At 43.6% G+C, this 27,735-nt stretch overlaps 1 protein-coding gene across 4 annotated transcripts in view; it reads left to right on the top strand.

Moving 5' to 3' along the window:
• The window catches only part of LOC120955917 (protein sax-3-like), a 125,824-nt gene that overhangs the window by 2,080 nt on the left and 96,009 nt on the right, over positions 1–27,735 (top strand). For all 4 annotated transcript variants that reach the window (XM_040377152.2, XM_040377151.2, XM_040377148.2 and 1 more), the window contains exons 2-3: positions 742–1,066; positions 23,324–23,373. The gene's annotated coding sequence lies outside the window, so the exon portion shown is untranslated. The remainder of the gene's footprint in view (positions 1–741; positions 1,067–23,323; positions 23,374–27,735) is intronic.

Raw genomic sequence — 27,735 nt, 5'->3', positions numbered from 1 at the left:
GCTGCTGCTACAATGTGGTATCACTTTATGCCATTAACCTCACTCTTTGCCTTTTGCACCGGGCAAGCGGATTTAAGAGGTTCGCCGTCTAGCGAGAGAAGGACGGTTTTTGGTAGTGTTTTGCATTTTTTCGTTAGAAAAAACACTGCTACGATACAGAGACAGACCAAAACATAAAAAAGGGAAACCTGTGAAAGGGAAACGAAAGGAAAAGGGAAACGCAATACACGCATGCACACGCACTGCGAAAGCGAAATGCTTTTATGTGTTAGGGCCATTTATTATTATTGATGGCGATTTATGGGACTCCGGGTTGTGTTTTCTGGTGTAAAACGGTGTCATACGGTTTTTGTTTTTGATTTTGCTATTTTTTTTCGACGGGATTTTTATTTCCCGGGCATTGTTTTGGCTGGCAGGGAAGAAAATTGATGATGCGTGTGTGTGCGTGTGGCGATGGAATGGCCAACGCTGTATTGTTGTATTATTTTCTTCCCTTTCTTTATTCTGAGCAACAATGAGCAACAATCAGAGTGTCTGTTTGTCCACGTGCCATACATTTGGTTTTCCGAGATATCCATGATGGACGACCTTGTTGTTGATGTCTCGGCAAAAACACCTATAGCTTGAGGTGGACACGAGTCACAAAAGCAAAAATAATAATAATAATCATCAAAAAATGATAAAAGTGGATTTTTTTTGCCAAAGATAATAAATAATTTAAAAAAATTGATTTTATTACAGCAAGTGAATGTATGTGTAGTTTTTGTGCAAGTTATGAAAAGTATGTGAAATAATGTTAAACGTAAATTGAAGAAAACAGAAGAAAATGGCATAATAGAAGTGCAGAAAATAATGCAAAATGTAATACAAGCTGCTGCGTGAAGTGTAAAGCAACGTTTTGTGTGGTAAAAAGTGAAATAATTTCATGGTAAAAAGAATTTCCCTTTCTAAAGATCATGAAATATAACAATCGAATAGAGTCCAGTTGATGAAAGAATAGTAAAACCGCAATCGAGATATAGGAACCTGCTTCATCTTCAAGAGATATTCAAAACATCGAAAAATGGTAAGCGAAATGAGTGTGATTTTACAATCTGTTTATTTTGCTCTTAAGTTTAATCAAAATATTATGCTCGGCTTTTAGCTCCAATGCCAAATTCCCAGAAGCAAGAGCCCATTGATTCCCAAAATTACTTCTCATCCATGTCGAGAGCAATCGGGAGGCTTTCAAATGGAAAAGCGATTGAAAGCCCTTTAGATCTGGCATCATCGGACGGTTGTTGTTGAATGTTGATTATTTGCCTTTCTATCTCGCATTGAATATATTGAATTTATTAGAGTAAGAGTGTAGTTTTGGTGCAAATCAACTCTGTGCGCCTGCTGTGTGTTGTGTGCCAAAGCGGTCGAATTTGGCTTTTCTGCTTTTCACAACGGTGCACAACCTATAATTTAGATAACCTCACTCCGCTCTGCTCCGTCAGGAAAGAGAAAACGCAAAAAAAATGCGAAGAAAATATGCTTCAATTTTGGCAGCGTGTGTGAAGAGTTGGTTTGATTTGATTGGTGATAATTTATGAGTGCGAGTCAAAACGTAACAATTTACCGCTCTTTCGATGCGCGTGTCTGATGAGGGGAGTTAAGCGATTTTAAACTAAATTTTTGCTCTTCAATTTTGATATCCCCCCAAGCGCTCCTGTCTGTGCTGGTAGCACTCACCTCACATTTCAATAATGATAATAAAATGGCATCTGTGTGAGTGCAAAAAACCAGGGGAACATCTTTCGAAAATCGTTAACAATTTCAAGCACAAACCCCACACACTAATGCAAACATCGTTACGAATGTATCTTTCTTACACTATATCCCACTGTCTGGTCTGCGCCCGCCAGACGCGGAAGCTCGCATTTGCAACGTGCAACGAAACATTTAAAGGTTCCTTTTCTACAACTTCCCAAAGATCCTGCTGTGCTTGCTGTGCAAGGCCTCACAAGACATAAATGTGGTATCGATGGTGTGGAGCAGCATGAGGGCAGGTTTTGCGGGTGGTGGATTCCTTGCCAAACTTTACGATTCCCGCTGGTTCTGAGGATGCTGCTACTGCATGTCTGGAAGAGCTGGTGGCAGTACGAACCTGGGGAGAGCACATTAAAAAAGGAAACCACAACCACCACCCCGAAAGCCAGAGACGACCATTAAAAATATCTGACTCGGCCGAGAGAGGCGGCGGCTAAAGCACACAGACGTTTCACAGACGTCCTACCAGAGTGCAATTCGATGCTGTTAGAAGTTGTTCATTAAAATGGCATAACTGAAGTAACGCTTTTTGGGGGAGGGGAAGTAACATCAGTTTCCTTTTCGGAGCTGAAATTGACCGGAGATGCTGGGATGCCTTCTTGCAGGATGCGCTCTCGCGTACACACCGAGGTGAATGGCTGAAGGTTCAATAGTTCCAAACATCTCATTACGATGGAGTTGTATGATGTACACACGGGCTGTATATATATTATTCTACAATTTAATCAGGAATAGTATTCCAGAACATCCACATACATGGAGGCACACTATTCTTCATTGCACACTCTCTCTCGTCGTTAATGTAAAGCAACATATCCGGTGTGTCCTTCCATTTCCTGTGGAATGCAGCTGAATAAAATATGCACCATTTATGGTTGTGTGTGTGTGCCTTTTTGGCCTCTGGATATGTTGTATTTGGTTTACCAAAATGTACACGCTCTCTAATGTTATACACCTTCGCCCAGCACTATTTCCCCCATTTTGCCCGGAGATGTTTCTCGGCAACCGCAACGATGAATCCGTTGGGATTTGTGTACCATGCGGTGGCCGTGGAAATTCATCGACCGAAAACCACGATTCAGCAGCAACAACCGCCTCCGGCGCGCGCTACCAGTGACTTTCATTTCCCAAGTCCACAGCCAAGAGTGCAGCGGTGGAAAACTGGCCAGTAAGGAAAAACTTTTTACACCACCGAAAACGGGGAATCATTCGCCCTCGCCCGAAAATTCTAGGCGGCGTCGCATCAAAATTGAGCTCATGTTTGGTCGTCGGGTGTGTCTGGGTGAGAGATGGGGGAGAAACCGGGGTGGGAAGGATATCTTAGTGCGCTTGGAAAGGGAATAAAGTGTATATTAAGTCCGGTGTGTGGATTAACCGCACAAACCATTACTGGTACAACAGCAACAACACCAACACCGGAACCGGAGCTGTGTCTGGAAAGGGAGTTTTATTTCTCCGAGGCACGTCCCGCGGGACCTAACAGTGGTGGAGCGCCATGTTTGGCTCTAAGTGTTTGACGATACCACATACACACACACACACAGGACTCGCCTTTAAATTTGGTTCCTGTGAGTTTGTGTTTCTTTTTCGGTTTTCGGGGGAATCTTTATAATGCTGGAAGCGGTGTTCTTCAAGCGGTGTGTCCTGCAGGCGAAATAAAAGTAAGCGCGCCCCGGGGGGAACAAGGAGAATTGCTTGCAATCTTCGTCTGGAGGGAGCGGACGCAGTCGTCGTTGTTTGGTATCGGTTTCCGATGGGCAACATCTTTCATGGATGCCATGTGGGTTTGGTGAAGGAACACTGAGAAGGGTGGAAGAGAATCGTTTAAGGGTTCGGAGGGAAGAGGTGTTTTATATGCTTCCTGGTTTAGTTGGGGGATCAGTAATGTTATCCTAAACTAGTGCAGTATTTTATTTCCGTTATTTACTGGCATGAAGAATTGCTTGTTGTGTTGGTTTTGGTGTTATACTTAAGATTTTATTCCTGTTCGTGTATTCTTCGAAGTAGTTCAAGCATTAGTATAAAAAAGAAATTAATATCATTTGATAATTTCTTTATGACCAAATGTAGAAATTCTTCAATTACCTAGAATCAATATTTTCGTATCCGTAATCGTTTTCTGCTAAACCACGGATCCTGAGGTAATTTTAAAATCTCCAGAAATTTGTTTATATTCATAATTAAGACTTCCAATCATCCTTCTCACACCTGAACTAAGCTAATGGAAACTACCGTTGAAATTTTGAGATTGTCAGAACTCAGGAGTTGTGGATTTTAGGCTCTTACATTCTGAAAATTACCTCTTTTTTATGTTGGCAATACAGGCGGTCCCCGAGATACACGGTTAATGGGGACCGAAAACGGCCGCAAAATACCGCGTATCTCGAATTTCCGCGTAAGTCCAATCTCGTAATTTTCAGCCAAAATATCATTAATCTTCGTGTAATTTTGCAAGTAGGGGATGGTTTTAGCCACCAAATTAATTATTTGATATGTTTCTAATGAATTGAACAGTTTTAAACCTTTTTAAATGGTATTTTACATTCGATCAATACGGAAATTATTTGGTATTTCACAATGAATGTGTCAAATCAGTACAATTTGCTCAAAGAACTGTCAAATTTAGAAAACCGCGTATCTCCGAATCCGCGTATAAGAGGTACCGTGTATCTCGGGGACCGCCTGTATTGTGTACTACGTATTTGTACCGTGATGTGCTTTCTGGAGCACAAACATGACTCGGACCCGACTCCGACTCCGAGTGACTTCGACTAAGGACGACTCCAATTTCGGGCGACTCCGACTTTGGACTACTTTTACTACGGCTCCGGATGACTCCGACTCGGACTTTGGACTAATCTGACTCCGGACGACTTCGACTCCGACTCCAAACGATTGGTTCTGACATTTTTGGAAGCGTATCGGAGTGTATTTCTTTACTCATCACTAGTGACGTTCATTATTTATTTATTTGGAGTGTTGGCCCCCTTTAGTATTTGCCGAGGTTACTTTAAAAAAATATGTCAAATGCAGTTTCTAATAATCCTGTACACTGCTCAATGTATTGCCTAACAACGTGAAGTAATTGTCCCATCAATCCATCAGACAAATATACAAAGCCAATTTGAACATCTTGCTCAATCATATTCCTTCAGCATCGTTCGTTTCTCTTGAGAAACCTATCGACTCCTCGCAACCTCCTCGCAGACACCTCGCACCCCCTACACACTCTCACATATCAATTAGTCCTCAACACCTTTTAGCGTATCGGGCACGCTCGCGCTCACATCACAATCAATTTACACTTTTTGTGTTCGGGGGCATATCATCATGTGCCGCCGGTGTGGTGTGTGTTGGGCGCGCGAGAGCGGTTCGCATCGCTTTCCGTTACCGATATGGTTTGGTCACGTTTTTCCCGTCAAGCCACGCGCCGGAAAAATGACACACTGCTGGATAAATGTCGGAGAGAAGAAGGGACTCCTCTCGGCTGTGTGACATTGTCTGGGCGAGTGGGAGATGTCTGCGACAGACGACGACGCGCTCGGTAATTGACACATCGTCCCCGTTTTGTGTGTAGCAGAGGAATACCCGGCGGAGTAAGCAGCGAACCGTTAAATGAGGCTGAGATTTAGCATTTCTTTGTAAACGCATTCTTTGCAGTATGTGTCGGTGACGTTTATTTTCCAATAGCGTCAATTTTCGGTTGCTTGTGTCTGCCTGAGACACATGCATTTAATGCCCAATTTGAAACCTTGGTGAAAAGAATATTTATGGGGGGAAAATAATTTAGGAACCAATTGGATGACGTTTATTTGCCGGCAAAATGACAACTTCAGATTGAACCAGATCTTCTTTTGTTGAAAGATGATTGGTATGACATATAGATTTAGGGGGTAAAAATGGGAATATGTGGTTTATTTCCTCTCTTCTTGGGACAAACTCAACCGTTAATTCTATTGTAATTCTAAATGTCGTCAATCTCTCAAGCCAAAGATCCACAGTGACTAACAAATTAAGATGCTCTTTTTCTGAATTTCATACCTTGTCTCGTTATCCCGAAAATTCAAGTTCAATGACATCAAGTGCCGTCAAAATACGCCAATGAACGTGGAACCTGAGCAGAGGAAATTTGAGAATGGTATTTTTTGTTCCTTCCCTACTACTTACTACATCCATCGGCTTTTAGCCCTCCGTAGGTACACGAGATATATGCCCCGTGATGGTGATTTTCGTGGTGGTGCCCCCTTTGGTCTTTTGTTGTACAAATGCACGATCGTAAAACATGAAACTCTGGCCCTCGGCCTCAGCGTACAGCGCATCGTAACCTTGCTCCTGCTGCCGTTTCTACCAAGTTCCCCTAAGTTTTGACTCCGAAAAGAAGAAGGTCGATAGCAGGAGGGTGTACTGCGCGGGGAATAAACCACCACCCTGGTGTACGTACAATCGTGGCGTGCGCACGGACTAATGAAGGAATTAAAGATTACCGCACGGGCTTTTTTTCGGGGCCTGGAAACACGAAACTTTTTATATATCGGTGGCTCCCCGTTGTCTGACAATGATGACGATTTGATATCTTAGTCACCAGAAAAATCGCGCCTCCTTGCAGGGAGGAGTGGGTAGGGATTTCCCTCTTGCACACTCCCCGGTGGTGGCTTTTCGGGCCACGGATTCCGGTGCTGTAAATGATGCCTACTTCTGGTGTGTTGGGGTGGTGGTGGTATAGGCGTGAAAGGAAGAAGCAATGATGAAAAGCATTAAAAAGTATTATCGAAGAGAGTTGGTGGTGTTGGGTGGCCCTTGGTGTGGTGGTCGATAATCTGTTTTTTGTTGGGCTTTCTTTTACCACCAAGTTCAAGTGGTAAGAGAATGATTAAGGCGGGACATCGAAATGAGGGCTTGATTTGAGATAATCTGTAAAAGTTACTAACTGTTTGTTTCGAGTGCGACCTCTTGGTGAGGCGTGATAAATGATACATTAATTATAATATCGTGGATTGCGGAAGTGAGAAGTAGATTTTGGGTTTCGGGAGCTATTTTTTCCTGAATTTTACAATGCATTTACAGGCATGAAGTAGCTTAATTTACTTACAGATGCTTTGGATAATTATTAATATAAATTCAACTTAGAAAATATGACCAGCATGGATTAGACCTTTATTTAATGCGAATAGGGTATAAGCTTATCTAGAATCCGTGGCATGACGCACATTCGTTATTTGCTTTCTACTTTTTTCACATCACTATGAGTCGAGTGCCTGCTGTTTAAGATAAACTTATAAATCATCATTACGAGTAGAGATCGAATGCTGCCTACTTGAAATACATAGAAAACGACACTGCGATTCAAGTTAGAGTGCCACCTGCTTAAGATATATGAAGAATTCATCATGACAAGTCGAGATACTGTGCCACTTTCTCGAGATAAACCCATACATCATGTTAAATTAGTTTAAACATTATAGATCCAATTTTGAAGCAGTTCAATTGTGTTAATAGATTGAGTTTTGTACATTATAAGCAATATTTAAGATTGTATTTGTTTAACTGACATAGTAAATTAAATATGAATATTTTTTAAATTTAATTTTATTAAGAAGTGATGCTTGGCCCTAAGTTAGTCTTTTAAACAGGTTTAGATGTATATTCGACTCTTTTGGAATTCATTTTAATTATAAAAGTATAAAGTATAAAAGTAAGTAACAATATATGTAACTAATTATGCATGTAGATAGGTTCCCCGTTTTCCTAAGAAGCTTATCCCAAGTCGCCTGTGATTACTGTCAAAGGCTGCAATGTTTACATTAGAAACATCAGAATCTAAGCGCAATATCTATTTAAATCTAGCACTGTCGCGTACTTGTTTGTGCACACGGCTTCTCAATTATCGACCAATTCCCCCCCAGCACTGTCGCATCAACTAACTGTGTCTTCCAGCCCTGGCTGGCATCGACAGTAGCATGTCGCATTTTTCCGTATTTCTTTCCGGAACGCTTCCATCCTGGCAGCAAATGATGCTGGGCTCATCTAGCATCAACTCCTCCTCACATGGCTGGTGTGGTGCAGCAGCTGTTATTACATCCATGATTTTTCCATCCAGGGCACACTTACACACGCTACCAAGAGTGAGGGAGAAACAGAGCGTAGAAGCAGAAACAAGAAGGAAAGGGCCCCGTGCAACATTCCGAGACCACGGCGTGTTGCCGCGTGCGCACTATGGGTTTCTTGTTGTGTGCGTTTGTGTGTGTGCGTGTGTATGTATGTCATCCTGACTTTGGGCCGGAACAGCGGAACATATGTGCGCTTTGTCGTCAGCGAGACCAATTCCTCCTCGCATTTCGTGTTTCCTCCTCCTCCAGCCTGTTTGTGTCATTGAATTGCTGCTGTTGTCCCGCGTTAACGCTTTCTGTGCGACCCTAGGCCACAGAAGCGGGGCACACATTACAGGAAATTCGATGCCTTTGAATTGGAAAATCAAAGGTGCTGCTCTGGGGTCCCGGTGCTCGATGAAATCCCCCGGAGAGAGGCGAAGGACTGCTGCAACTACTACTACTACCGTGCCGAAAAGAAGGGTCTCGATATTTCTGGGTGTCCCAAAACTGGTAGCCTGTGCCTGACGGTGATGCTGATGGTGTGCGTTACACACCAAAATGCAGTTGATGCTGTGTGTCGATCCTTGTGGGACAGGGTGAAGCGACGAACGCATCGAAAAGTGTGATCAACTGTGACGCTTTGGGACGTCGGAGGGTCCTCGGGACACAGAATCCCGTAGGATCTTTATGCCACACGGCTCCGATCGGTCCCTTGTTGTGGGCTTAACTGGGGTTTTGGTGTGTGTGTGTGTTTGTGATTTTCCTCTTTCACTTAGCTGTGTGTGTTATTTTAACTCCCTTCGCTTCACAGATTCTTCAACCCTCATCATAATAAGCTGCATTTTGTTGTGCGCGCCCATCCTTCAATTGCAGGCCATTGTGCCGAGAGAAGATGGAAAGAAAGCAAGCACACACAGAGAAGGGACAAACAAACCCCGAAAAAACTCTCTCTAATTGATTGCCATTTATACCAAACGTATTATTTTACCCGTCTATCAGCTGAGAGCTGCTGCAGTGAGGGAACACAACCACTACTACTGTCAGCTGGAGAGGAAAATTTGCGTGAAATTACTGCATTTGGATTTGGGTTTTTTTAGGGGGCCCCTTCCGATATGATATCGGCAAAGCTTCAAAGAAAAAGTTGGGCTCGCGGAAGCTTTGAAAATATGGATTTGCTTCACACAAGATAAAAGGCGCTCTGTCGGATTATCCACGCTTTTTGTTCACTGTGTGTGTATGTGTGTTTGCGCCAGGTAGGGTATTATTTAAAGGTAAGAGGGGCACGCTTTTTGTACCCGTTGCTATCAGGGGTAATAATTCTCTTTAACCGATGATTTGACGACAGGAGGCTGAATTTTTACGTTTTCCCTTTTTTATCCAAATACGTAGCTGTTGGGTGGTCTCTACTTTGGGGTGTGTATTTTTTATGTTTTTGATGCATTTACACAGCTGGTTATGGTTGCAAAACTGTAATTTTTACTCATTTTTTTAGTTTTGTTTAGACAAACAAGCAAGGTCTCAAGTGTTAATACTTATTTAAGTATTTTCTGTTGTTTCATTATTAGTTTTGATTTTTGTAATTTATTCCTTGATTATCTATAATCAGAAAAAGGTTTTTCAGTTAGTATAGTTGTCATTGACTAAAGTAGGCTCGAACTCATGTCCTTTGTGTTGTTTTATCCGAGCGCTCTGTCCTCTCCTACCGGGTCGTCGCCGAGTGATGAAGTTAATTGTCGATCTGTTGATTTCCGCAATATGAAGGTCCTTTCTTGTCAAAATGTTCTTACATACTGTTCACTTTTACCTTTACTAAAAGGACAAACTTCGGGAGAGTTTTGAGGAAATTTATTGTGTTGCTTGTCACGTACTTTTTTTTATTCGTTCAGTGTAAATATGCCTTAAGGCATTGATTGCAACAGTCCGACCATCCACCTTTTATCTCCACCACTTCGATAAGCATTTTTCTCCCCACGGGCAGAAACCAGCGCGCAAAACCACGTAAAATGGCGCCTGGATGGTGAAAGGAAAACACATTCTCCTTCAGCACACACACATACAGAATGTCACCGTTCGTGTGCGCATGCAAAAGAAAGGTCCCCGGCTATATGCGTGCGTGCGTGTACTTACAAACCTCGGTAATAAATTTTCTGCACGCTCCCAAAGTCACACACACAAAGGGAGACCAGAACACGCTGCAGTAAGTCGAGCGTCGCAAAAGTGAGATGTTATCAATTATCAAATATTTTAATAGGGATTTGCGCCTCAGGGGGAAACGCAGCAGCACACGTTCCGCATTTAATCGTGGTTTGTTTGGTAAAACTGTTTTTTCGTCATGGTTTCGTCACCTTTCCCTGGCGGGCATACATAGGCGGCAATCCCCTCGGAGCGGGGGAGAGGTCAACGCACAAACGGCACCGAATGCTAATCTGAATGCGAGAAGCGTTTTTTTTTTATTTTGGAGAAAGAAAAAACGTGTATGAACTGTTGTTTCTCGTCGTTCGCTGGAGGGTGGCGCTCCCATTTAGTTTTCCTGCTGCTAATCGCTCCACTTCTTGCTAACAAATTGCCAGACCGGTCGGAAATTGAGCGTGGTGTGGGGATGATGCACCTTACTTGTAATGCTGGAAGGATCTTGTGCATAATTTAATTCGCTTGTGCGTTACTATTCGTGAAAATAACATGCCCCGTTCTTGTGCTGCTCTGCTTTTGAAGTTTTCTTCGTTTTTTTCTTCTTCTTTTGTTTGACCATCCAATAACAGTCATTCCATTACGGTGTAATTATTTTATCCAGCCGATTGAAATGGAGGCAATTTGTTTCTCTGTTGCTCTCCCATCTGCAACAAACTTTACCGGAGCGTGGAGTAAGAACATTAATTAAGCTGAACCAGAAACAAATTTTGCCCAACAAGAAACAAGTATATTGGGCAAAGAGCATTTTCTTAACTCAAATCTTTTCCTGTGTTTGTTGCTAAGCGAATCATTGTCCTTCTGCGTTTTTGGCCGTAGGGTGATGAGATGGCAAACATCGATAGTAAACTTTGCTAAACGATTTATGTTTGCCAAGAGCAGAGGAAACACGTGACACGCGTTTGGGTGGGAGGCGGTTGAAAGATAAAGAGATTCGTACAGCTTGCGGGGGACCCGGACCGGCAACGAAATTGTTGTCCATCAATAAAATAATATCAGATCAGTCCGGAGAAGAAGAGGAAAATTAAAGCAAAAAGGGACACGTGACGGTACAATTCCAACGCGCAGCAAAAGGGGTGTGTGGAGTGTGTATATAGGGCCGCTAGCGTTCGAGCAGAAGTGATAGGCATGCGATAGGATTAGGATGTAATTGGCCTTGCTGGGCCAATTACTTCAACTGGTCGGGCACGACGGTATTGATGTTTGTTGTCGCGTAGCATCTTTTCGCCCCTCTCAGAACGGCGCTCTAATTGGTTGATACGAATTAGTTCAGTTGGTATGATGAAGTGAAAGCATTCTTCATATCGAGGCTATAACGTATTAGAGATGGCGTTTGCAAGGTGTTGTTTGTTCTACAAATCTCGTCATGTTTCTTATTTTCATTAGTAGTTTACGTTTTTAGCCACATTGTCTTTATTACAAAGAATAGAAAGATGTAGTTTTTCGTAGCATTACGATTAAGTATGAATTGACTATTCGCTATTTTCAACGAGTTGAATCAGAGCAAAAGAGTGACAACAGATATTTAAATCTTTTCATATTCATATTGCGTTTTACGAATCTTCTCATTACTCCTTTGCGAATCAAGTAACTCACTCTTAGCCTTCATTCTTTTGTGGTTCAATTCACTAACTCTCCACGCGCAATAACTACTATTCTACTTTCAGAATCAGTGTCAATGTGCTCATTGATAACCAAGTTAAAAGTGCTGAGTTGAATCCTCACTAGAGATGTGCTTCCTGAGTAAGAGTGAGCGAGTGAGTAGAATCCTGCAAGTGAAAATACGGATTTAAATCAAATTCAATTTCAAAGAGTGAGTAGAGTGATTTTAACACGTTCAGCCCGGCGCTGATTTTCATAAACTTTCCGTTCAGCCGGCATCTAGAACGCAAGCAGTGGATTATGAACCAAACATGCATGTAGAAAAAATGAGTTTTTTCGCTATAATTTCAACTCTACTCTGTTCATCAATACTGTTGTGTGTGGGATGAAGTATTTATCAACCGCAATAATTCCTAGAACACCATTCTTTTACTTGCCCGCTGCTGCTCCGAGTAGAGTACAGTTGTTCGCAATGTTTGTTATTTCCCTAGCAAAAGACCAATGGTAGGCCCCAGGGCCTGCCACCGGCATACGGGAAAGTTTAATGGCAGGCCCTGGGGCCTGCCACTGGGCTTAACGTGTGACTCATAATGAGTCAGTGAATCAGTCGGAGAGTGATTGAGAATCTTAATTTTTTATGAATCTCTATACTCACTCTTATTCTTCTTCTTCTTTTGCACAACAAGCGTTGTTGGTCAATGCCTGCCTATATCTACTAGTGGGCTTGGATTGCAGTGACTTTTTGATTACCCATAGCAGGATAGTCCGTTCTAGTGTTGGCCGTTCCGGTCCGAACCTAGTAAAAAAGTTCCGTTCTTTATGCAGGCCGTTCCGTTCCGATCCTTTATAACTGTTGTATTGTTGTATTGTATTGTTTATTGTATTAAGTGATTGGCCAAACAAGCGGCCTTATCACTGAATTAAAACTAAAACTTAAATAACTAACGCAGTGTACAATGACAAAACCGATCAACAGAATCTAGTAGGTAGGTGCCAGTCAAATAAAATGTAACGCTGATTAAATTTACGGGCCATCGCAGTCATTGGGTCGTTCTCGCTATATGCACGTCTTGTAAGGTCAGTTCTTAATAGTCTGTAATTACGGAACACTCTAGGAGGGACATTTATGTTGACTCTAGCCAGTAGTTCTGGCGAATCTATCTCACCGACAATAAGTTTGGACAAAAACGTACATTGGGCATTATCACGTCTCCTAGCAAGTGTGTCCAGACCAAACAACAAACAACGAGTATGATACGATGGACGAGGGGTTACATTACGCCACGGAGTGAAGTGTAGGACAATACGAGTAACTCTCTTTTGGACAGCTTCTATTCTATTTGACCAAACACTAGAGAATGGACACCAAACTGTAGAACTAAACTCGAGGATGGAACGAACATAGGACTTATACAGAGTTAACAGGCAGTGTGGGTCATTGAGTTCTCTCGAATGTCGACGAATAAATCCTAGCATTTTGTTAGCTTTGTCTAAAATATCACAGTAATGTTGTCGGAAATCTAGTTTGCGATCCAGGGTGACTCCTAAATCCCTGACCGTATTGCCCCGCGGTAGTTGTGTCCCTGATATGCTATAGATATACCTTATCGGACTAGCTATTCTAAAGAAAGACATTGACGTACACTTATCAACAGAAATTAGCAGGTCGTTGTTGATACACCAGTCAGAGAAAACATCAATCGATCTTTGCAGTGAAAGAGAGTCGGAAGTATTCCGTACGATACGAAACAGCCTAACATCATCCGCATAAAGCAGACAATCTGCTTCCGTAATGGCCAGTGTGACGTCGTTAATAAAAAGCGAGAACAGCAGTGGTCCCAAGTTGCTGCCCTGAGGGACGCCAGATGAACTCTCGAAAACCTTAGAGGAGACACCATCGATTTGTACGTAGTAGCTACGTTCAGAGATATAGGATCTGAACCAATTCACCAGCGGAGTAGAGAGACCGATCCGGGCGAGCTTAGCCAACAGCAAGCGATGGTTCACACGATCAAACGCAGCCTTAAGATCAGTGTATACTGCATCCATCTGAGCTCCGGAAGTAAAGGCTGCGTGGCAGTTGGAGACGAATTCCACCAGGTTTGTGGTAACACTGCGTCGAGGAAAGAAACCATGCTGGCGTGTAGAAATATAAGAACGACAGTGATACATTAGCGAGTTTTGTATGACGATCTCAAACACCTTGGCACAAGAAGGCAAGGTGGTTATACCGCGGTAGTTCTCAGCAGAGTTTTTATCTCCTTTTTTGTACACCGGAAACATCACAGAGGATTTCCAGGCCGTGGGTACAGTACTTTATGCAAAAGAGAGTTGGTAGATTTGAGACAGAGGCTCTGCTAAAAATTCGCGGCATTTGGCAAGGATTGCCGATATACAAAATCGTTCCGTTCCGTTCATTCCGTTCTTTCCGTTCATTCCGTTCCGTTCCGTTCATTCCGTTCATTCCGTTCATTCCGTTCCGTTCCGTTCATTTCGTTCTTTCCGTTCATTCCGTTCTTTCCGTTCATTCCGTTCCGTTCAATTCGTTCGCTCCGTTCCGTTCCGGTCTTTGCCGCTTCAATATTGTTAGCAAGGTGCTATCGTTCGTGCGTTCCGTTCTTTGAAAAAACTGGCTTTGTCCGGCTGTTGCTTGCTGCATGCAAGATAACTGTTCACTCTTTCTCGCACACAGTATGTGTTGCTTGTACACTCTCTCATGCTCACAGGAATGTTCATCGCACTTCGTCGCGTATCGTTTATAAAAAAACGGTGATAAGCGAAACCAAAAATGGAGTTGCATTTGGTATTATGGTGCAATTTGTAACATCTATTATACTTTTTGTTATAATTTAGCTTGTCTTAACTAGACAAATAACTATTATAAAATTTAAATCTGTATTCATATGGCAGAACGGGTTGGAAAAGATGTGTTATAATATGGGAGTATGAACAACGAAAAATAAAATGTATTTATTTTTTATGCCACGATATCCACTTGATCGTGGCACTCGGCATGATTCCAATATTTGGCCATTCGATTCGAAGCATTCTGTTCCATTCGACAACCGTTTGAGTGCCGTGATCTTGTAAACGATTTGTGTGGAAAACTATTTGTTTTAAATAGTAAGTGAAATTGAAATAATTAGTCAATCTCGTGATACAATCGTCAACTCGTAGCACTCAATAACATCGGCATGGATAAAAGCCTCGAATGGATCGTGCCCCCATACGCTGGGATGATTATCCTGCTATGGGCATTTAATAAGTTACTGATAGCCAAGCCTATTAGTGGTACAGGAAGGCTTTGACCGAAAATGGTCGTCGCATCTAAAAAGTTTTACAATGCTAGATATTAAATGCATGCTTTATATTAGCACAGCTGGTACAGCTTACTGGGCATAGGTTGAACGCATCCAGATTTGGTGTCAGATATGATTTCAGATTGCAGAAACGCCTTTTCATATCCTGGAATAAGTAACAGCAACCCCCCCCCCCCCCCCCCCCCCGGATGACAGTTTGGCTTCTACGCTTTGGGTCGGTTCTTTTGCACCCCAGGTTCATATTCCGTTCTTTTTCAAAAATGAACTAGTTCCGTTCCGTTCCTTTTTTTTAACGAAATTCCCAACACTAGTCCGTTCTACGTATGGGGGCACGGACCATACGGGGTTTGAACTCATGAGTCGTGCAGGTTGACGACAACCCCGATTCAAATCACTGCGAGTGAGTTTTCTCACATCTAGTCCATAGCATACAGTCTCTTGCAGGATCCAACTCATTTACGCACTCGCTCTTACTTGCAGTGATCATCTCCAATCACAATCATATCTCTACATCAAATATCCTTACCAAAAAAGCGATCATTTTATCAAGAAACTCAATTGTTAGTATTAAAAAGATTTCCTCAACGATCAAGTATTCATTTACTTGCAATATGAATTGCAAATAAATCCTTAAGCTTTTATTCACATTTCATGTTTTAGCAGTGCCTTTCAATTTTACATAGGTTGCTGCAATTAATTTTTCGTCTTTTACTTTGGTTCATATTATGATTTTTCATCTCAAAATAACAGCTTAGTTGCACATAAAACGTTACCAGCATCTTGATGTTATGAGCCCCGCTTCCACCTATCTTTTTTAATCATTCCTGCACAATCACGTTGTTGTTGGTCTTCTAGTGCGGAAACATTTAGCCATACTGGCTTTGTTCCATTTCGGTATGCCTCAATCTCTGCTCCCATTTCTAATCCCCCGGCACCAGGTACAAACTAGAACAATAACCTCAAAACTGAAGCGAACCAGAGTGTCGTCGCCCGAGAAAACATCAAAACAAAAATAGTTCTTCCCCCGCCTGATGCTTCTCCTATTGCTGCCCGGCGTGGTGTTGCGACCTCTCCGGACTCTTCTCCTCGCGTCTGTAGACACAGGGTCTCGGTTTATTTCAACGCCTCGAGGGTTTATGCATGTCATTGATTTGTATGCTCTCTCCGTTAGCCTTGTATGGAGCTCTGGCAATGCGTGTGTATGTCTATGTATGTGTGCGTCTTCCTTAAACAGAACCATAATCGCTCAAATGCATACGAATTGAAGATGCTCTCGAGTGAAGTGAAGGAGAGCTCTCTCTTTCTCTCTCCACCTCCTTTTGGTCACGTGACTTTTACGCGCTGACACCGGAGAGGACACAAGATGACTTGAGGTACGCGTGTTGTGAGATACGGGAAAGAGCGCGCTGGTGGAGACCACTCGATGCAAAAGAGGGCTCCACAAGGGCCTCCCTCGCTCAAGAGGAGCATCGCAACCAGCAGAAGAGGTGCCGGTCGAAGAGGAAGCAGAAACCGGTTCATATTGTAATGTTTTTGTTCCAGTACACATGCACATTGGTATTCAAAACAAAAACAAGAATAAAAGAGAGCGAGAGCCCCCGGCGGGAAGCCTACGTTCTTTGTAGAACCTAAAACCCAGCCAGTGGTCCTCTGGATGCCACAGTTCCTTCGTTGGAAGAGGTAGTGCAGATCGTGCCTGCTGTGTGAGCCCTTCGCTCTGGAGAGGAGGTTGGTGGACCTTTTCAAAGTGGAAGGGAAGATCCACTAGAGCCTCATTGCTTTTAGCTCATGATCATGGTTGTGGTGGTGGTGGTGTCTTCTTCAAATCATCCACCATATGGCTAGTGGTTTTTATCATCGTTTCGTTTGCTCTCGTTTCGTTTGTCCTAGCTTTTACTTCTACCTTGCATCCACCATTGCAACTACAACCACCATCCATCGCGCGCGCTCTATGTGGTGGTACTTTTTATAGTAATGATATGCCTAATGTATGCACACAGGTCCGACCCGAAATGCATATGTAACGACGACGAACGGCGGCGTTGTCTCGGTTTGTCGATCCGCAAAAGGTATTGTTACGGTGGATAACAGTAGTAGCGCGCAGACCCGGAGGAAGCATCGCGTTCGTCCAGACATGGAACAACGAGAAGCATAAATGAATGCATGAGCGCTCTCGGAAGCTCTTCTTTTTCGGTAGGGCAAACGGAATGTGTGAGTATGGTACTTTTCTGGTGCTGCCTGCCTGCCTGCTGTTATTATTATCGCTCATGACCATGAAAAGTAAGTCGCCGGTTGTTTGTGCGGCAGCAGCAGCACCGTGCCCACCACCAGTGCCAGAAATGCGAATGTCGATCAAAAGAAGCGAAACAAAATCGCAAAAATAAAACGCGCTGCATATTATGTTTGTGCTCGAGTTTTGTGTAGAAAGGTATCAGGAGACGCCGAAATATACAGCCCGGTCGCATTATATGTTTATGGGGTGTTCTGACTTTGCAGTCAGACTTTGCAGCACAGAAAGGATCCTTTCGGTAGCTGTTGTGTGGTGTTGACTGAGAAGGCCTGTTGTTGGGTTTATGCATCGCGTTCGCATTGTTGCTTCCAGAATTGGTGCTGTGTTGAGGCATGTGAAACGTGCTCCAAAAACTTCCTTTTTTGCACACTTCTTTTGCTCGCTTCACATAGCAAAGCTTCTTACGTTTTTTTTTTGGTTTCCATGAGGCAGTCTCAGCTTCATACTTTTTTATGCTTTATTAAGTGCGATGATATGCAACAATCGTTCCGGATCAATTACATTTGTTGGTTTGGGTTTGTTGTGTATGCGGTGTTGGATGTAAACACATGGGCGGGTGTGTATATGTGTGTACATCGGGCCGCTTGGGGTGTTAAATGGTTGAGATGAAAACATCAGCCACATTTCGTGTGTTATTTAATTTGCTTTAGGTCCGACATTTGATTAGTTGGCAGATGCATGGGAAGCATTTTTGGAGAAAAGCAAAAAAAAGCGCTTAGTAGTTATGTTGCAGCAATAAATATTTTCTTAAACATCGAAAAACAGTGTTCATTCATGTGTTAAATAAAATGATTGACACTCGTATGCATTTTAAGAGAACATGTTTTACACTATCGGACTAAAATCAAAAGACATAATAAAATTTAATTAATTTCATATTCGATCGAATGTATTTCGAAACGATGAATAGAAATAAAATCCGTAAGTAAGATAAATAATGCAATTACTCTTTTATTTCCTTGTTTTGTTCGAGTAAAATTTATTTTAGGCGGCTTTCTGGCAGCCTTCGAACAAGACATCTCTGACAACCGAAACATCAGACAAAGAACAACTCCGAACACCCCCGGACGATTCCGGACGACTCCGGACGACTCTGGACGACTCTGGATGACTCTGGATGACTCTGGATGACTCTGGACGACTCTGGATGACTCTGGACGACTCTGGACGACTCTGAACTACTCTGAACTACTCTGGACGACTCTGGACGACTCTGGACGACTCTGGACGACTCTGGACGACTCTGGATGACTCTGGACGACTCTAGACGACTCTAGACGACTCTAGACGACTCTAGACGACTCTAGACGGCTCTGGACGATTTAGAACGATTCTGAACCACTTCGGTTGACTCCGGATGACTCCGGACGACTTTGGACGACTCCGCACGACTCTGGACGACTCTGGACGACTCCGCACGACTCTGGACGACTCTGGACGACTTTGAACGACTCCAGACGATTCCGAACGATTCCGAACGACTCCGGATGACTCAGGATGCCTCCGAATGACTCCGGACGACTCCGGAGACTTTTTCTTTTCCAAGTGTCCGGGACTTTTCCAAGTTTCCAGGATTTTTACAAGTTTCCGTTCGTAGTAAAGGCTAATATGTCTTTTTCATTTTCATCAAGTCCATAACTTCAGTTGAATATGCTTATATTTATGCTTGTAATCAACTGGCTTATAGATAAGGAACAATGTTGTTTATGCATATACTTACGATTTAGTTAGGGTTCTTGTTCTCGTTTCCTTTTGAAAATGCAACACACCAAAGAAAATAAGAAAAATTATCGTTTCAATATCTACGTTCTCTCTCTATGTTGAGTTGCGTTATTTCTTATCCACATTTTAGTGGATAAAACATTTTTGAATCTTTTTCTGATGTCAAATTTCAATGACCAATGACTGTATATATATATTTATTAACAAGATTCTAGGTATGGTTTTCTGATTGCTTCACTTATTTATCATTTTTCCTTACGTCAAAGCTATGTGCATGCGAACTTCGGCAGCTTCTTGCAAACCATTGCCAAGAAGATACACCGTTATTATTAACTGGGCAAGACAGACTCGGATTCGGAAACGTTGAACTCCCCACTTCGCAGTGCCTGGGATTAAATCGGTAGGAGCACACGAAACACACACAAAAAACCCATCCTTCACGATTTTTGCAATGCTGCGAAGAATGCTACTCTCCGAAACGCGGGATGGGTGGCTTTTCGGGCCGGGGTTTACGCGAGGTGCGGTTGTTTGTAAACAGCGCGCGAGCTACATAATTATTATAATAATCAAATGATTGTAGAGCAGCAGCAGCAGCAGGGGCGAGCACGAGATAGAGAGGTAGATGTTTCCACCCTCTCTCACTCTCTCACGGCATGAAATCGCGCGGACAATCATCCCATGGATTGGAGTGTAGATCTGTGTTAGATCTGTTGGTTTGCATTAGTCGGGTTCTCTAGTAACTCGTGTTGTGTGTCGGTTGAGGCAAGGTGCGCCGCGTTTGTTAGTTCGTTGACCAGTCACACCAAGGCCTGGGGAAGTTACCCGGGTAAGAAGCTCTCTGTGCAGAAAGAGTTAATAATGCTCTACATTTTGTGCGAGCACGTCTGTCGGATGTGTTTCCTACTCGCTTGCGCCTTTCCTAGAAGGCAGCAGCGCAGCAGCATATGCTGGGTGCCTCTCCAACGGTTGCTCCATTTCGTCATTGTGGTCAAGCCAGAGCCAGCCAAGGCAGAGTCCGCGCGCGCACCGTCCATTAATATCTTTTGGGGGCCACCCGATCACGAAATAGGGCTCCTTCCCACTGTCTTTGGGGCAGTGGGATAAGGGAGCGGATGCAATCGAAGGAGAATGGGGGAGACAACAGACAGACAAAAGGGTAGCTGTAATTTAGGTTGAACATAATTTTTGCTTTATGCCGTGGAATTTGTGCACTAATGTTGGGCGCTCTCTCTCTCCTCCTCTCTCTTTGTGCTTTGTGCAGCAGCAGTCGCGGCTGGTCAGGCAAAAATGGAATCGTGTCTCCTCTACCTGTGCTTCTGCACCAAATAAGGGATTGAGCATGGCAATGGTTTTTAGATCGATTTGGTTATGATTGAACTTTGCATAAGCGCGCTCGCGCGAACCTTTCGATGGGAAGGCATGAAGGAGGAGGAGGGGCGACTTGCGTTGAGGGGTTGCACACGCGAACCCGATTTGCTAAAGAGAGTGATTATTGAACTCCTCTTCCCCCACCATTGTGTTGTGTTGCGTCTTTTAGAGCGAGCTAAAGGAACGGAAAGACACAAACCCAAGACATTCGGCTGTTGCGCCAGGGTATTGCTGCTTCTGCCATTGTAGTTGTGTGTACATTGGAGATAACCTTCCCTTTTACTTTTTTTTGTTATCCACCTTTAAGCCACCAGGGGCACACACACACAGGGCGGCAATCGAAGCAAAAGGATGATGCGCGCGTCTCTTGCAAACAATGACCATTTATGGGAAGAGCGCGCCTGCGAAGGGATTTGTTCCCCGGCTGTACACTTTGCAGGCAACAACTTCTCTGGAGGAGGAACTGTTGTACCTTACACTGATGCTGCTGCTGCTGCTGCTGCTGCACTGATGCACAACTGCTGTCGTCTCCAAAAGGGTTTGTCGCGGTGTGATATTTTACCCCTTTGGTGGTTCTGTTGCTTGCTAGTTTTGTTTTTAGCGCTGCTTTCCATTTCAACGTGCTCTCTTGTGTTTTATGGATGATGGGCAAATGGAATGTCGTGTTGTTTCCTTGTCCTCGGGGTTTGTTTTATACTGCTGCCTTTTCACCGAGGCTCCATTCCCGCCTGTGTGGTGTGGTGCTGTCTGTCTCGTCCATGTGGGGGTGTCTTCTTCATGTGCCCGGTCAATAATTGAATGCGGCCGCGGTATGATGCATGCATGCAGCACGGTGTGTAATTGGAAAGGTGTTATGCCGGTTGTATGAAAGCTGAGGGACGACGCGTGTGTGTTGTTTTGGCGGGCGTGAAAAGCGTTGAAAAATTGCAGCAAAACATGCGTGTACGACGGCGTGTGCGATTGAAGTTGTATCGGTGCAGTGTGTGGACATTTTTGTCGTTGAACTTTTGACACCCTGTGTATATGTGTATATGAGCAGGGGGCCAAATGGTGTGTCATCTGCTTAATATTGCTTGCAATGTTTACACGCATTGTTGGAAACATTGTCAGTAGATTTGTTTGTTGAACACCACCGTGTAAGATTTATTACTGCCCATGGTTACGAATTGAAATGTGTTAACTTGTATTCATAATTCGAATACAAAGTGTTTTTCCCCCTGTAATGCTTCTAACTTAGATAAATTCGTTACGTTAGAATTATGCTAACAGTGATGGTGCATTAATTTTCTTTTAAAATTAGTTTAATGTGGCTTCAAACGATATTTTATTTCTAATTAAACTATTAAAACTCATTTTGATCAAACGAATAGCAAAATGATTTTGAAACGCATAATTATTTTTGAATAATGATAGTCAAAATACAATATGGCGTAAGACAACTGTCAATAAGATCAGACAAATACAACTATGCCGAGGAATGTTTCACTACCAGTGGATACTCATTTTGGTAAAACTAGTTTATTTAGTCCGGTAACAGGGTGGTGCAAAATTAAAAAAGAAAGTTTTTAATGATCTCCTTTAAAATGAGGAGTACGCGGAAATTACTGTCCTCGACACCCAACTCAAATGAAGAACCCATTAAGAGACCTAAAACCAAAATAAACCCATAACGGTTCTGAAACCGATGTAGTATACTGCATACTGATTCAGGACCTGATTCTGGTTCATGCCGGTGCTGGACTTGGCACTGAACTTATAACAATTCAGGGATCGACCACGAGTCCATATCGGTCATGTTATAGATCATACTGGTCCTACAACGGATACTGAACCTATTCTGATCCTGGAACTGATATTGAATCCAATCCTGTATTAGACCCTATCATGAACCCATATCGGTCCATGAACCGATCTTAGACTCATACCAGTCCTGGAATCGATCATGAACCGTTACTGAAAATGATCATGAAACCATACGGTTCCAGGAAACGATCATGAACCCATTCCGATACTGGAATCAATAATGTACATATACCGGTCTGGAAATAAAATCATTAACTCATTCCGGTCCTGGTACCGATCATGAATCCGTTCCAGTTCTGGTACCGATCTTCAAACCATATCGATCCTGGAACTTATTATTAATTAATTTCTTTTCTTTAACAAAGTTACCTACCCATCCTTGCCTCCATAACTTAATACTAGATTCCTAACTAACGTAAAAACTGAACTCATGAGCAAATAAATAAAAGCTGACCACAAAAATAAATTGATAAAGATAATAAGAATTTCACTCGTCAGTAAAGGCTTCGCAAAGTTTGTTTTAGTACTCATATTCCAGCATTCCAACATTATGAACTTATATTGGTATCGAAATATCTTTTTTCTCCTGGAACTATATCCGGATCCTTTCCAGATTCGGAACGAACCGGGTATTGAATTGATACAGTTTCTGTTCCGACCAAATAACTCATTCCGCTGGTTGACAAACCATACGCACCCAGTAGTATGTGCAGGGTATGCCAAAGTGTAGTAATTAAGCATAGGAGGAATTCGCCATGAAAATTTAAACATTGCACATTTGTTTCCATATAAGAGGGACTGCTTTTGCCGTATCGCTTAAAATATTTGGACATTTAATACAAACATATGCTGTTACTCTCATTTTTATTGAGAATGGCTCCTATTTAAAAATGAATGTAATTTTAAAAAAATACAAAATCAAACTAAATATACTAAATATAAGCAGAACTTAAGAAGCCACAGGATTAAATGAAAACTATGCATAAAGACCTATGGCAAAAGTAATCAGCTTTTGTTTGAATATTTCTTTACATAATTATAATGTTTTTTAAATGTTTTACGCACTCTGTATTAAATTTTTCTATCGCTAGCTGTAAAGTGGTGTACAATAAATCACTAACACGCTTTTTCCCTCTCTGTAATTCCAGCCCTGTGTACGGTTCCAGTAAGGCGCACGTACCGTTAGCATCAACCAAAGGTAAGGTTTATATTTATGTTTAAGCAATCCCTAGCGGGTTGATTTTTTGGTTTGCAAACCAAACAACCAAAAAGCATTAAAATCCGCATCCGCACAATTAAGCACAAGCGCCGATAAGAATCTCTGCTCCATGTCGGCGTCCGGGAGTAGTAGTAGTAGTAGAGTAGGTGGTTGCGAGGGGCAAAACTTGCACCAAACACCGCAAACTTCCCTGCGGATTTTTCAAGAGGTCGTGCATAGCCTGTGACCGTGACGTGATTCCTCTTGCCTCCTGTCGCCATGCTCCTCCTGCACTCCCATCTGGGCAAAACTTTTCCCGCTGCTGGTCGTCGTGGCGCGCCACCATGACGCAGTATTTCATGTGTTGTTGTTTTTTGCTTTCCCTTGTGGACATCAGCGGCAGCAGCAGCACCCTCTTCTTACTCTGTGCTGCATGACGTGATACCAATTAATTCGCCGCCTTATGACGCCACACGCGGGCGGTAGACACACGCTCACAGAAACATCCATGGATATACTAAACCACAGTTTCAAAGAGTAGAGAGAGACAGCGAGGTGAGAAAGGTTGGGAAGAAAAAGTTGGATACTTAATTTTAATTTTTACGAAAAGCCCTCGGCATAGCGCGCACGATTGCGCATAATTCGCTCCTGGCGGGAGGTCTGCTCGGAGTTCTGTAATTTCTTGTACCCCACAGAAACAGACACAGGCAAAGGTCTGTAGGCGGCAAAGTTTTTCTTGTGGCGGCAAAAAGTTTTGGAAATGATTTGAAATTATACGTGTTTTTGTTAACCGTCGCCCCCCACTTCAGCACAACTAAATACCAAACGAATATGGCCCAAATGGGCAGAAGAGAGCCGCTCGTGCCTCGTGATGAGTGACGAACAACCTGAGAGTGTTTAGAACAGTTAGAACTCGCGCCCCCTTTTTCTCTAAATCCCTGGAGTGTTTTGCTCGAATTCTGACCAGCGATTTATCAAACCGTTTTCGAAAGTAATTGGAAGGCGCACACTCCAGGATGCCGTAAGCATTAAACTACCGTCTTCATGAGTTCATGAGGAGTGCAGAAGAAGTAATGTCCTGCTGGTATCTTCATTGGATTTGGTTCTAACGGTGGAAGTCGTTTCTCGCCCGCAAAACCCCTTTTGGTGGTGAGCGCGTGATGAATGTTTTCATCGTTTTAACAGTTTGATATGCGCGCGCGGGGGCTATCAACGCCCGAGAACACAGTGCGTGCGATTCGAACAAACATTGCCAAATCGTGAGTCGACAGAATTGATGAAAATAATCCAATTAATGTCTACGACCCCCTAAAGGCGGTTCAGAACGGCAGACATATACATTCTACAGGAACTCCGGAGTGTGAAGCGAATAACTTGCGGTGAGGTGATCTGTGCTGAAGAAGTTGTCTGAAGGATCCGCCATGTCAGCATTCACAGCCAGTCGTGGCCTTCTGCGTCAAATTAAAGTCGGTGAAAAATCTTGACCAATCCACAAGATACGATCCCTTTCCTGTTGTTGCTGCGGCTGGACCAGAGGAAGTCTTCCATGCTGCGAATGAGGGCCCCCTGTAATTAGAGTGTTTTAGCTAAATAATAGCCATTGCGGTGCGGTGCCCCTCTGGGTTGAGTGACGAAGAAACGTGCACGCGTGTCCAGCTGATTGCGAACCGAACCGGGGGAACAACCCCTCCGTCTGTGTGGGGAACGTCCGTTGTTTGCGGATATCGTTCCGTTCCTCTCATGGCTAAAGTCGTCGAAGTACAACGTAGGACCCGTTTGTTTGGAATTTCGCCCTGGATGAGTGTCGCTTTTTTGACAGCTTGCCGCCGCCTCTTCTAACGCGCGGCGCTCTTGACGGCCGATCTCGGTCGATGCTGTCCGGAGTATATCCGGACGCTGTGTGCTCCACTACTCGACACATGATACGATGATGATGATGATGGTTTGAACGCGAAGCGTCGTTTTTACACCCAAACGGGGGAACAATGCACCACACAAAACCTTGGAAAATAGCCGAACAGCTCTGCTGAATCACGCAGAGGCGAACAAAGTGAGCTCTCCGTCGGACATGATATTCCGCTTTAAAATCATCTCGCCTGATGTGTGAGATGCGACGCGTTTTTGGGAGACGCAAGACGCTGAGATGTAGTGTTGGACATACCGTAGTCACGAGTGGTGACGGTACACACAGACTGAGGAGATGTGGTGTGCTCTGATGCCTCTGCTATCTGCTATCCAAGACATCGAAGGTATTATGGACGGCGGCGGCAGAGAAAGATCCGCCGTGTGTAACGGGTTTTCAAACGCTTTGCGGAACGTCAAGTGCGGAATCAATTACATTCGCTATTAGAGAGGTTGTGAATGCTGTGAATGCTTGTCGAATTTCGCCCCCCCCTGTTCGCTGTACCATACAGCTGAATTACGGTGAAGAAGAGGTTTTGGTGTGGTGTCTACGTTTTGGAGGAATGGTTGTTTTGGGAAGCAAATTGCCCTGTGCCGTGTGAGATGAACCCGTTATCGCATGCCTTTGTGGCCCTCGAATTGTTGTGCCTCCGTCCGTTGTGCGTGGGTAATCGATGATCCGTGAAATGGAGAGAAAGGTTCGCCTTGCAGAATCGCAAATAATGTCAAAGTTTTGGAGTTTGGCAGTGTTTGTTTGATTCATTTAAGGTCTTTTTTTCTTTCTTTTCTGCTATTCGTAACTTTTACTTCAGAGTATCTGTCGTCCGTTCTGATACCGATCTGTTGATAGATGGCCAACGAACATCTCTCCCAACGCTCCGCGTTCCCATTTATCGGATATGGTTTGGTGCATGTCAATCGAATTGGAAAATTGGGATCGTGGTCGTTTTTTATGTCCGCTGGTTTTCCCGTTTTTTCCGTCCTCTCTCTTTTTGGCACAGCATGTCATCAACAGTTCGTCCCCAAACGTCAACTGCCCTGTTTGTGTGTACACTTGCTCCAAGTTTTTCCGATGTCGTCAAAATGCCTAGTCCCACTCGTTTGTGTGTCTGTAGTACACTCAAACTCCTCAGACTCCACTTCCCTCTGGGTCCTCTGTTGGCTAAAACTCTGGGTTTTATAATTCCATGCGGAAGTAAGAGGCACACGCATCGGTTAAATAACTTCAACTTTAGCATGAAATAAATTCGGGACCGTTTTTGGTGATACGACACACGCACACACAGACAGTGTGGGAGATTTATAGTACTTACCCTCATGCCCGCTTTTCGCTCGTTTACTATCACGGGAACTCATTTATTCGACGAGAGCGCAACCACCCCCTGGAACTTCCGACCAGCCCCGTCGGTTGATGATGCTGCTGGTGGTACTTCAACTCAGGGAGATGTTGCTGCTCTGGGTTATATATTTCCCATTCCCTTATCCTTCCGCCCTCCCACCGACCGGAACTTCCCGAACAGCAAATTAAGCCCACTTAGTTGCGAAGATGGAAAATGAAAACGTTTCACAAGCGCGCACACTCTTGTGTGTCTAGTTGTGGGACGATGAAGATACGACGGCAAACGGCAGTTCGTCCAGTAGCCCAGCACCAGCTTGGTTACGGGTGATGATCAGTCGTCCACTACTCTCTCATGCCCTGAGATTCGCCAGCAGTAGTAGCATTGCCCGTCCGTTGCTATCTTTCATACGGCAACTCCACACAGGCTCGCTCCCGTTTTCATGATGGCGAAAATGAACATTTACCCGTACATCCAACTCCACCTCCTTCCACTCTAAGGTGTGGTCCTCTTTGGTGTGATGTCCTTGATTGCCACTGTGCTGCTGCTGCTACTACTACTACACTCTACAACTACTGCCCTTGCGCTACTAACGCTCTCTCACCACACACCATCCCCATCATCCCCACAGGGGAACAATTTTTCGCCTGATTCCCTTTTCCATGGCTTTATTCGATCAAACTAAGAAGATTGCTTTCTCCTCCCACATGAACCTCCCACTCTGGTCGGTCAAAAACACAGCAAAAAAAACCGTCTCTCTCTGTCCCCGGACATGTTTTCTCTGGTTCCTTCTTCAGACTGGAGTTTTTAGTGTGCTTGGGTTCTCTTCTTGCGTTGTGAAGGCAGCCAGCCAGCAGACACTGGACGGCTTTTCCTGATTGCAAGTTTCACTGCTGGAAACTGTTTTCGTTGATTTGGCAACGAGGAAATAACCATCAAAACACACCATCTCCTCCTATCCTCTCAAGTCGGCCGCTCCTCTGCGCGTCATCAATCCGTATTTTTTCGCTTTCGCCTCTTCCACCAAAATGTTTGCAATTTCCCCCATTTTGGTGCTCTCCAGTGTTTTGGTGGGACACTGTCGTCAGTGCTGGTGCTGAAAAATTGTCGAACCTCTTTCCGG

This window comes from Anopheles coluzzii, chromosome 3 (genome assembly GCF_943734685.1).
Source record: "Anopheles coluzzii chromosome 3, AcolN3, whole genome shotgun sequence".
Lineage (NCBI taxonomy): Eukaryota > Metazoa > Arthropoda > Insecta > Diptera > Culicidae > Anopheles > Anopheles coluzzii.
Note: the sequence above shows the minus strand (reverse complement) of the source record. Positions and strands in the feature narration are given on the sequence as shown.